At 33.5% G+C, this 12,070-nt stretch overlaps 1 protein-coding gene across 27 annotated transcripts in view; it reads right to left on the bottom strand.

Moving 5' to 3' along the window:
* TRIQK (triple QxxK/R motif containing) overlaps positions 1-12,070 on the bottom strand; it is an 86,624-nt gene that overhangs the window by 57,278 nt on the left and 17,276 nt on the right. For 24 of the 27 annotated variants that reach the window (XM_085022073.1, XM_085022069.1, XM_085022063.1 and 21 more), the window contains one exon: positions 9,746-9,900. The gene's annotated coding sequence lies outside the window, so the exon portion shown is untranslated. Of the gene's footprint in view, positions 1-2,487; positions 2,588-9,745; positions 9,901-12,070 lie in introns of those variants that run through there. The other 3 variants (XM_085022075.1, XM_085022077.1, XM_085022078.1) reach the window with 1 other exon arrangement.

Raw genomic sequence — 12,070 nt, 5'->3', positions numbered from 1 at the left:
CTGCTAGGGGGAAAATGAGGACCTCAGTCCTTCAACCACAAGAAACTAAATCTGGCAGATAACCTTAGAAATGCATTCTTTCACAGAGCCTTGAATAGCCTGGTGGGCATCAGATTTCAGGTTTATAAGAGCTGAGCAGAAACCCATTCAGGCCATGTTGGACTTCTGACTCACAAAACTGTGAGCTAATAAATGGTTGTTGTTGTAAGACATTACGTTTATGGTAATTTGTTATGCATCAATAGAAAACTAATACATACCTGGAAATGAATTATTTTAAATCTAGTTTATTGAGTTAAACATAGCCATATTATTACAGTAATTATTTTAAAGACAAAAAAAGTGTAAATTTTGTTAGATCTTAACTAAGCTACAACCTTATTAGGAAATTAAATTGTCATTGTACTTTAATATATGTTTTAATAGTTTCTATTTTAACTCAATTTTTATTTACTATAAAATGTCATTAGTACTCTGCAAGTTTACTCTCTTTCCCATTGGTCAATTTTAAGAGTCTTAATTAAATCCTCCTTCAGATAAGGTAACAGTTTACCTCTGAATCAGGTCCTCTAGAAGGATATTTACGAAAAAAGAGAAGATGATTATTGTCAGTGGCTTGCTATTTTTCCCCATAAACTAATAGAATAATGATGTTCAAAATGAAAGGCTGAAAGCCTGGGAAATATATAAATGCTTTCTGAATTAAAAATTCAATTATTTTAATATCATTTATAAATATATTTTATTTCACTTGTCTTTTATACACTGTCTATATTTATATGACTAAATATGACATCTTCTTCAGCCATTTCATACAGTAACAGAGTGGATTTTATTTCTCCCATAGCTCTTTGTATTTGAACTTATGTGTCATTCAGATGTAGAAGGTACTGATTGGAAGAACATCCTTTCATTTTTATTTTTTCAAAAAATGTGTAAAACATATACTTTGGATTTCCTAGCTAAAGAAGTAGCAAATGGATATAGACCATCCCAGGTCACATGGTCCTTAAACGCTCACTCATCTAGGTATCCACTGAGAACATGCAGCAATAACAGCAACAGGGATAGTGAGTCACAAACCCTTTGTTTGCACGGTTTCCTACCTTTTGTAGAATCACTTTATTACATGGTGAGAGCCCAGAGTAATAGAATGCTAGCAGCTTTCACTAAGCATTTCCTGTCAATTTGCTTATTTTGAAAATTCTATTTAAATGTTTACTAAACACACATTAGGGAAACACTCATAAAAGGATAAAACAGCATTTGTACAATGAACTAATACTCTAGAGTTAAGCATTCCTTACGAAAAGATAGAGCTGATACACCAACGAAGATTTCACATATTCCTCACCTAACAATTTTAACCAATTATCATTATAAAGAATAAGGAAGATAAAAGACAGTAAAATAAACTGAATTGATAAGATCTACTAAAGTTACTAATGTTCTATGTGACTAAAGAGAGTGATTATTTTATGAATCAAAGATTGGAGTTTAAAGCGTTTATTCAGAGAACAACTAGAAACTCTCTAGAAATAATTACATTGTTTGCTACTAGTAATGGTTGGTTTAGTAAATTTAAGCAATATGCTGGTCTTCATGACATGAAATTAGATAGTTTAGTTGTGAGTGCTGATAGAAAAAAAACTTTTAAATAAAAGTTTCAATTTTAATTATTAAAAAGGAAAAGTATATATCTGACATAATCATAATTTGCATAATATTTCATATTCAGGAAGGTAATCGCTACGTAAATAGGGAGTCTTGCTCTAATTTGACAAGCAAGCTATGTAAGTTATTGCCGCTTAAATTAATAATCACTTTATTCACAATAAATCCATATATCTGTTACCAAAATACCCATATATATGGAAAATTTTTAATATGGGTACATAATCAGAATATACATAAACAAAGATAATATGTGTGTATTAATTTTAGGGTATAAAATACAATTAATTTTCAGTTTAATTATGAAAGAAAGGTTTTAAATATGTTTGAAAGAAAAACAGCAGTATTTATAATTGAAAATTGAAGTGAATAGAAAATTAGAAAAAAAATACTTTCTAGAAAATAACTATCAAAAAACAGAAAAATCTTATTTCTCAGTGAAAACTATACTCACTCTGGGAAGAAAGAAAATACCTAAAATATCAAAATGGAAAGTTCAAAAATAGTTTTTTAATAATAAAGATAACTCAGTGAAAATCTACTACACTTCCTAGAATACTTTGATGATAGGAAAATGATGAGTAAATTATTTCTCAAGTGTGATGTATCTAGGAAATAGATCACTGAAACAAAAAATGTAATATCATCACAGCATACAAACAGAAAATTCACATATAGAAGCAGAAAATCACAGTTTACATTGCATTCAGGTTTTAAATCTAACATCACTTTTTCACATTCTGAAGATTGCTCCCCCTCCCCAAATATGGAAAGGAAAACAAGCCAGGGTTTTAATATAATATTTTGTCCAACCTGGAACAGCTGTAAAAAACAAATCTTGCTGGAGATAAGCTTGGTTATAAATATCAACATTCCCTTTAAATAAGGGAGTCCAGTTTTCATACCATCTGCCTCTTTCTAAAAGGAAAAAACAAAAACAAAACATGAAAATCATAAACCAGGACATTCTCCTTCAAATAAGGCACTTAGAAATGAATGCAGTAAAAAGGCTGTGAACTATTCTGAATCCCTGCCTTCAAACTTGCCCTGTTTAGTTCAGATTAGAAAATGGGATTTTATGAAAGTAAACAACTCTTAGTCCATGAATAAACTGCATGAGGCAATTAATAAAGGAAAATATACTGTTGCCTAACTTTTTCACGTTTTGACTATAATTACAATCTCTTGGTCCAAGTTTCTACTTAATAAATCACATCCCTAACTGTATTCTTTTTAACTACAGTTATCACTTTTGTTACCTTTACTTTTTCCAAAACTTTTTTTATAGCCTGTTCCAAAGACTTTCATATTATCTCTTTCAGTACAAAAGTCTAGTTACTAAAAGAACTGAACTTTCCTTTTAATACAAATTCTATCCTCTGCAAAAATCTTCCCTATGCCTCTCTCAATACAGTGGTCTTTTCATATTTGAGTTTTGATTTTATCTTAAAACCTTCTTTCATCTTTTGCCCTTAATTATTTTTCATTCTTTGTTAATGACCTTGTGATTGAACATTATAATTTTTCACTGTACCACATCAGTCCTACTTCAGTAATGAAGTTCATAAACCATATCCATTTTTTAACTCCTTAAAGAATTCACAAGAAAGAATAAATGCAAGATGGCCTACCAAGTAGAAGTTCAAAGTGGTATACTAGCGACAGCTACATAAAGGAATAGCCAGAATAGTAGTACTGAGATCACTTGAGAGGAAACAGAGGAAACACAGGACAGAGAAAATGGCACCCTCTATGTTAACAATATATGTAAAAGTTTAGTCAATTCCCTGAATTACAGTGGTAGGATTCTGAAAAGCTACTAAAACAAAAGTACCTAGGGAACCTTGACCTAATTCACTCTCAATCGTGTGTTTATTTTCTCCATCCCTCTTTTTCTCACACTCATACAAACACACACCTATATACTGCAAAACAAAAAGAATAAGACTGAATCTTTAATTATCAGCATTTGCAATTATTTCAGTGCTGAGAATATAATTAAATGTTTATTTCATAGGAAAAATATGTCCTAAGACTTTTCACTTTCATTCTGTTTTAGCCATGGACCACCTAGGTCTGTAATTATAGAAAATAGAGTTTTTGTACAAATGACATTTAATTGCTTTCTTGGAATGCTGCATTTTCAGTGTGGGAGAGATTTCTTCAAAGTAATGGTCAATAATATTTAAAATAAATAACCATATTATAGCAATCACTATTTCATCTTTTTCATGATTTGATGTGGGCACTACAAAATGATATGAACAATTTAGATGATCAGTGGTGCAGCATAAAAATTATTTTATCTTAGGCCTATCAACTATTAGTTTAAAAATGTTAAAAATCTTTTATGATATTAATTTAGTCTATTGCTTATTCTCCAACTTGCTTCCAATAGAATGTAATACCACAAGTATTTGTACATTAATCTCAAACAATTAGAATAATATGGACATAATAGACACTCAGGACATTTTCGAGGAGATATTTTCTAGAAGACTATTCTTTTAACTTCAAACATCTACATTTTACGCTTAATTATCATAATTTAAAATTTTTGAGTTTTAAAATATTACTATATGTTCTTTATTAAAAAAAGGAGCCTGATAAAGTGTGGGTTAATGTTTCCCTACTTTAACTCATTTCTTTTCTACTTCTGTCACTTTTTAGTTGTGTACCATGCTAAGTTCACTTTTAAAATCAGTATAGTAAGAACTCCTATCCCATGCGGCTGCTGTAAACACTAAATTAAATAACTAGTCATTTAAGGTACTTAACATGGTGCTTCTCACATAGTGCGTCCTCAATAAATGTTAGTATCATTACTTCATGCTGGCTTAATCAGTTATACACTGTTGAGGCACCACACAGTCCAAATAGCTTTTCAGACAAAAAATAACCTGAACTTGATGACTTCATATTCACTTAAAAAGCCAATAAGATCCAAAGAAAAAGGAGAATGGTTTCATAATATTTAACCTATTTATAACTTGGGTTATATAAACACCAAATTATATATGCTATCTTATTGTTAATAAGTGCTGGAAACTGTGGATAAATAGTTATTACATGCTTATAGTACATGTACATAATTAGTATTCTAAAGTACTTACTTTCTAAAATAGAAGTCTTAATGAACAACATCAAAAGATTAAACACCAGTTTTAGAACTAAGAACCGGAATCTCTAATTCTTTGTCAGAAGAATCAAATTATCTTCCAGTCTAAGAAAGGAGTTTTCTCAGGTTAACACTTCCACCAATTCTTTGTTATTCTCTTCTTAGGAGTTAAAGCGTTGTAAATCTTTTTTGTTGTTGTTTTGTTTTTTTTGTTTTTTTAGGGCCCCACCCACAGCATATGAAGGTTCCCAGGCTAGGGGTTAAATCTGAGCTTTAGCCAGTGGCCTACACCACAACCATAGCAACACCAGATATCTCGTGGCAAGGTTGGATCCTTAACTCACTGAGTGTGGCCAGGGACTGAACTCACATCTTCATGGACACTAGTCCAGTTCTTAGCCTGCAGAGCCACAATGGGAATTCCCAGGAGTTGTAATTCTTGATATCATTTCTACTAAGTCTGTATGTTAAAAATTCTCATATATCAACAACATGCATTGAATGTAGGTTCTTTCTATTAGAGCTGTTAGTCTGACATTAGATAAAACTGGTTCAATGAAGAACCAAAACTTCAATCTGAAGAAATAAATTTAGCATGCCAAATATTTTAAATGACCATGAATCTAACACAGAATGGCAAACAAGAAATAAATTTTAGAATATCCTTTAAATTACAGTACATTCTAATGTCTTCTAAAAGCCTCTAAGAAAAATACCGTAAGTACTCCAATCACTTCTCTTCTATTTTTAAAAATCAAATTTCACTATAACATTATACTATTCTATTTTAAAGTCTATCATAAAAAATATTTTATAATAACACTGGAAAACACAATGGAATATTACCCAGCCATAAAAAAGAATGAAATACAACCATTTGCAGCAACATGGAAGGACCTAGAGATTCTCATATTAAGAGAAGTAAGTTAGACACAGAAAGAAAAATATCATATGAGATCACTTATAGGTGAAATATAAAAAAATAACACAAATGAGCTTATTTACAAAATAGAAATACACTAATGGGCTTTGAAAACAAATTTATGGTTATCAAAGGGGAAACATTGGGGGAGGAATAAAATAGGAGTTTGGGATTAACATATATACACTACTCTGTATAAACTAGATAATACACAAGGACATACCATATAGTACCATATACCATATAGGGAACTCTACTTGATATTTTGTAATAACTTATATGGGAAAAGAATCTGAAAATGAATGATATACATATATATGCATAACTGATTCATTTTTCTCTACATCTGAAACTAACTCAACACTGTAAATAAATTATAGTCCAATAGTAAAATAAAAATTAAATTAAAAAATAAAAGTACTAGATAACTACCTCACTAGTTTTAGAAAATTTTCCTCTGTTATGAAATGATTGGGTCTGTATTTACCATATTAACCAAAATTTGGGAGCAGGGGATAGATTATATACCACGGGCGCCTCTCATGGAAACGGCATACACAAAATTCATTTAAAGTATTTGTTTTCAAATTATTACTGAACTCTAAATAATTTAAAGAAAAAAGTAAAAGAACTTACCAAAGCAATTTTTGCAGTAAAATGTATTATCTGATTTTTTACAAGTGTACAGAACAGTGCCCAACAACCTCTCAGCCCCAAGTTGATCCCATTTCCCATTTGACTCAGTAGCTATCCCAGCTTGCAGGGCTCTCCTGAAACCTATCAACATTTTAATCGGGGCATATGAGCTTATTTCCCAAATCACAAAGAAAATACAGATCTTTAGGCGTGACTCACTCACTTTGCAAACTCACTCTCACTCTCTCAGATACACCAATACACATATATATACACACACCAAATAGAAATAAATCCAAATACACACACTCAGGCACAAACCCTGCTTGGTGTCAGTATTTTGACCTCAGTGTAAGAAGTGTCCTGCTTCCTCTGTGCCCTGGAGTCCACCTCATAAACACTCTTTCTGCCTTTTTATCTTTTATTTCCCTCCTTTTCATCTCCTCTGGCATTGTCTTTATCTGTGGCCTCACCAGCACTACTGCATTAGTATCATAATTGGTCTTACTCTCTCCATTTTTTCCTCCCCTCAAAGCTACCCCACACACTTCTTCTAGAATAAGGTCACTCTATCTTCTCACACAAAAAATCTAATTTGAAAAGATCCAAGTACCCCAATGTTCAGAGCAGCACCATTTCCAACTGCCAAGACAGGGAAGCAACCTAAATATCCATCAACAGAGGAATGGGTTAAAGAAGATGTGGGGAGTTCCCATTGTGGCGCAGTGGTTAACGAATCCGACTAGGAACCATGAGGTTGCGGGTTCGGTCCCTGCCCTTGCTCAGTGGGTTAACGATCCAGCGTTGCCGTGAGCTGTGGTGTAGGTTGCAGACGCGGCTCGGATCCCGCGTTGCTGTGGCTCTGGCGTAGGCCAGTGGCTACAGCTCCAATTCGACCCCTAGCCTGGGAACCTCCATATGCTGCGGGAGCGGCCCAAAGAAATAGTAAAAGACAAAAAAAATAAATAAATAAAAGAAGATGTGGTATACACACACATGGAATATTACTCAGTCATAAAAAGAATGAAATAATGTCATCTGCAGTAATATGGATAGACCTAGTGATTATCACACTAAACAAAGGAAATCAAAAAGAAAAAGATAAATATCATATGATATCACTTATATGTGCTATATAAAAAAATGATACAAAACAGAAGTAGACTCACTGACATAGAAAATAAACTTATGGTTACAAAAAGGGAAAGAGAGGGTAGGAATAAACTAGGAGTTTGAGATTAACAAGTAAACACTACTATATAAAAATAGATAAACAACAAGAACATAATTATAGCACAGGGAATTATATTTGTTATCTTATAATAACCTTTAATGGAAAAGATTCTGAAAAAATATACATATATATGCGCGTGTGTGCTTCAATGAAAAAAATCCACAAAAACAAAAATAACAAAAAAGTAATAATCTCTTACAAATTAAATTTAATCAAGAAACTCCCCTGAAGTATGTCATTCACTGTTCCCCTATTCCTTTAGGAGAGAGTTCTAATTGCACAATATGGTATAATCTAACCCCTGTTTTCTCTCCAATCTCTTTACCTGTCTTTATCCCTCATATATACTACACATATCCACACACAGAGTAGCTCCATAGTCTTTTACTTACATGCAGTTTTCTGAAATGATCATACTATGTAATAGTTTACTGGCTCTGCCCATACTCTTCCTTTCTCTGAAAATGCTTTCAAATACTTCTTTCCCTAAATATCTTATACTCCTTTAAAACAGTAAAAAGATATCACGGTCATTAATTCTATTCACCTATCTTCCAATTTTCCTTTCCCTAAGGGTAGAAGTCAGTATTGCACTTCACAATCCCCCATTTTAAATAAAGCAATTTGCTTTGACTAATGAAAATCTACATGCCAGTTCACTAGCATGACAACTAGACACTCCCTCTCCCCACTTCTGCAGTGATCATGGAAGTTCATTCAGACAAAATCTTTAATACCTGTGGTCACTGAGAGTTCCTACCAACCCATTCTGGACACACAGTCTGTGTGGGAAAGAAATATTTGTTATGTTAAGACACTGAGATTTGGGCTTGTTTGTTCCTACATCATAAAATAGACTGAGTGATAGAAAGGGTTAGCTTTTTCAGTAAGACTTTCATGAGCCCAACACAGTCTTATTAAATGCTGTTTCCCCAAGTGATGATAACATACTATTCGTACTGTTGTAATTATCCACCTCCCTTCAAACTGTACTTCTGAGGGCAGGAACTGTGTATTTCATTCCTATATCCTCATCAACTAGCACAGATCATGGTAGGTCCTTAAAAAATATTTGCTAAATCAAGCATTGACTCATTCATTCATTCATTCATTCACTCATTGAAACCCTTGCCCTCACAGAAGGAAATAATATTCTTGTGAAAAATAACAGCAATAAGCAAGACAAATAAGTACAAAATACATAGTTTATTAGATAAAATAAATGTTAATTAGTGAATACAGAGCAGAGATATTTGGATAGTGAACCATAAGACCTCATTTAAAAAGTGACCTTTTAATAAAAACCCAAAGGAAAGTAAATAATTTGTCATGCAGATAACTGGGAATTCATCAGAGAAAATAACAGAAAAAAAAAAAAAAAAAAAAAAAAACCCTGAGATGGGAACATGCCTGGCATGTTCAAAGAACAAGGGTGACAGTATGGCTGAGCAAGTGAATAGTCGGAGATGTGAGATTAGAGCAGTAACAAAGGGCAAGGTCTTGCAGAGACATGGAGGTGAGTTTCAAATCTTTAGCTTTTATTTTGAGTGAAATGGGAGCCATGGGAGAATTCTAAGTAGGATGTGGGTTGAAGAGGACAGCAGAAGATAAGGTCACAGATATAATGAGGGCCCATTTTCTTCTACTGTATGACATATTTCCTCTACCCACAAAATATGTGAAACATGGACATACCAATTAATCAAGGAAGATTTCAAAATAATGTTGCATAATAGATCTTAGTTTTTATGATCTTAATTTGATCATTTCTTACTATGCGGGGGCATTGATTTTAACTGATATATATAATTATCAAAATAACCTACCAAGTATCACAGTATATCAGATATCAAGACAGACCACTGCATTAATGCTGCGACAAATCCTTGTACATAATTAATACTAAATAATTTGACAAATTAATCAGATATAGATTTATAGTTCTAATGATCTTGCTTCATTTATTAGAATTTGCCCAAATATTACAAAATAAATCCAAGTAAAAACATTTTCCTATTGTAATTCAGCCTTCTATAAGAAAGAACTATATTTGATCTCAAGTTCATAGCCCCAAACAAACCAAAACAAGAAAAACAAAGTGAAAGAAAACAAACCACAAGTCAAAACACCTTTTGCCAAATGCTAAATCAAATAAACACACCTTGTGTTGTGTCCTTGAGGCTGCCAAGTTTGAACTCTGGAGAGCTGCCAAGGGGTAAGATGTTTCCAAAGGCAAGATCTTCACAGAGGAAGCTGTGCTCACATTCCTGGCAAATTCAATTCCAGATACAATAAACTCTTGGTTTCTTTTTCTTACTGGAATTCAAAATAGAGTATATGGAAATATTAAATTGATGATCTCCAGTTCCCTAATGTCCAGAAATCAAAATCACTACAGTGGCATTTTCCATATACGGTTCATGGTTTGTTAATTCTGTTGTATGGTTACTTTGATTAAGTTTCCATGGCCATTTATACCTGAAAAACATTGCATACTAGTCCCCCTTTTACATAAGGTACACTTTTTAAAAAAGGCTCTGAGAAGTCCTGTAATAGAAAAGCCTATTTAAATTGACTCCATCTAATATGTTCCAAATTTATTTAAGTAAAGACCACCTTTCACGGTAATAAATAGTGTCAGGCTTTCTGCAAATCACACTTGAAGAATAGTTCACTGTATAGTGACCACCTGAAAAGTAGTAAGAGATGTTTCCACTATATTTTAGACTTGAATATGAATGTGGAGACTGCTTTGAAATTATTTTCTGTTATTGTAATTTGTAGAGTTGGCCTATAAACATAATTGGATTTATTCAACCACAAATTGTTAAGTATGTTACTTTCTAAACCAAATGCCCATTATAAAAGCAACAAGAAGAACAATCAAATAATGTATGGTTTATTCTTTTTTTGTTCAATGAATATTTACTGAATATTTATCATGTGTCAGACACTGAACTTATCTTTAGTTTTATACTGCAATAGCTCTCACATAGAAAAGGCTATCAAATTTAAGTGGTTCCAAATTGCTCTCTAACAGTAATAATATCAACTCAAAATTTAAGCCCAAGTATTTGAGAATACTAGTTTTATTAATTCAAATCATATTAAAAATATCTTGCAGAGGTAGCCAAGTCAGTGGAGTGGGAAGACTCTGAACTCACCTCCTACTAACAGACACTCCAAAATTACAACTACTTACTGAGCAACTGTCTATGAGCACAACATGAAGACTAGCATAAAGGATTTTCCACAACTAAACACAGAAAGAATCACAACAAAATGAATAGGAGAGGCAGAGATGAGGTACAGTCAGAATCCATATCTCTGAGTTGTCAATCCACAAATGAAAAGAATATCAAAATCTTAGAAGTCCTCCCCAAAAAATAAGGATACTGAGCCCCACATCCAGCTCCCAGCCTGGTGTCCTATACCATGAATACAAACCATTAGAATGACTGACTTTGAAAACCAACAATGCTTATGTTTAGGAGAGCCGGAGAGCAATAGAAAATTGGCACTCTGCTCTCAAAGGGCATGTGCAAAATCTCACATGCTCTTAGTCCTAGCTCAGAGGCAGTAGTTTGAGAGGACTTGTGTCAGACCCACTTGCTGATCTCAGAGAGCCTCCCAGAGAGCCAGGAGGCTAGTGGAACTGCCCCTGGGAATAGAAAAGTAGCAACAACAATTTCTGGGAGCTCATTCTACAGCAATAACAATGTTGTGGTCAATCCCCAGTTTGGAACCCTCCCTCAAGCCTATTAGTCTCCATAAGTGGGACAGTAACAGGCCCAAACCTCCCTTGGCCATGCGGACAGCCACCCAGAGACTTGGCCTTGTGCTCTAGAAGATTGGTACCATCCCAGTGCCCACTTGGTCAGAAAGCCATGCTAGGATCCAGCCAGGCCCACCAACAGACCAGCAGCAGTCCTATGTCCTCCAGGCTGTACAACCACCTGCATAAAAAGCTCATTCCACCCTCAAGCAGGCCTGCAGCTACCATACAACACATGACCACACAGCTGACACAGTGATAATTTCAACAAAGAGCTTGAAAATAAAAAGAATCAAACAGGGCTGAAAAATACAATAACTATCCTAATTAAAAAAAATACACTAGAAGGCATCAAGAAGAGATTAGGTACAGAGGAATGGATCAACAATCTCGAGGACAATCTAGTAAAAATCACCCAAGCTTAACAGAAAAAAAGAATTTTTAAAAACAGGATAGTTTAACAGATCTCTCAGACAACGTCAAGGAAACTGACTATCATATTATAGGGATCCCAAAAGAAAAACATAGAGAAAGGAGGAGAGAACTTATTCAAAAGAAATAATAGCTGAAAATGTTCCTAACCTGGGGAAGGAAGCAGACATCCAAGTCCAGGGAGCACAGAGATTTCAAAACAAGATAAACACAAAGAGGTCCATGCCAAGGAACTTTATAAATAAAATGGCAAAAATTAAAGACAAAGAGAAAATATTA

The sequence above is a fragment of the Sus scrofa genome, chromosome 4, assembly GCF_054392235.1.
Source record: "Sus scrofa isolate SSC_HxYL_T2T_F1_AM1 chromosome 4, Sscrofa_HxYL_maternal_Yorkshire_Landrace_v2.0, whole genome shotgun sequence".
Taxonomy (NCBI): Eukaryota; Metazoa; Chordata; class Mammalia; order Artiodactyla; family Suidae; genus Sus; species Sus scrofa.
The sequence above is the reverse complement of the archived record's forward strand: the minus strand, read 5'-3'. Positions and strand labels throughout refer to the sequence as shown.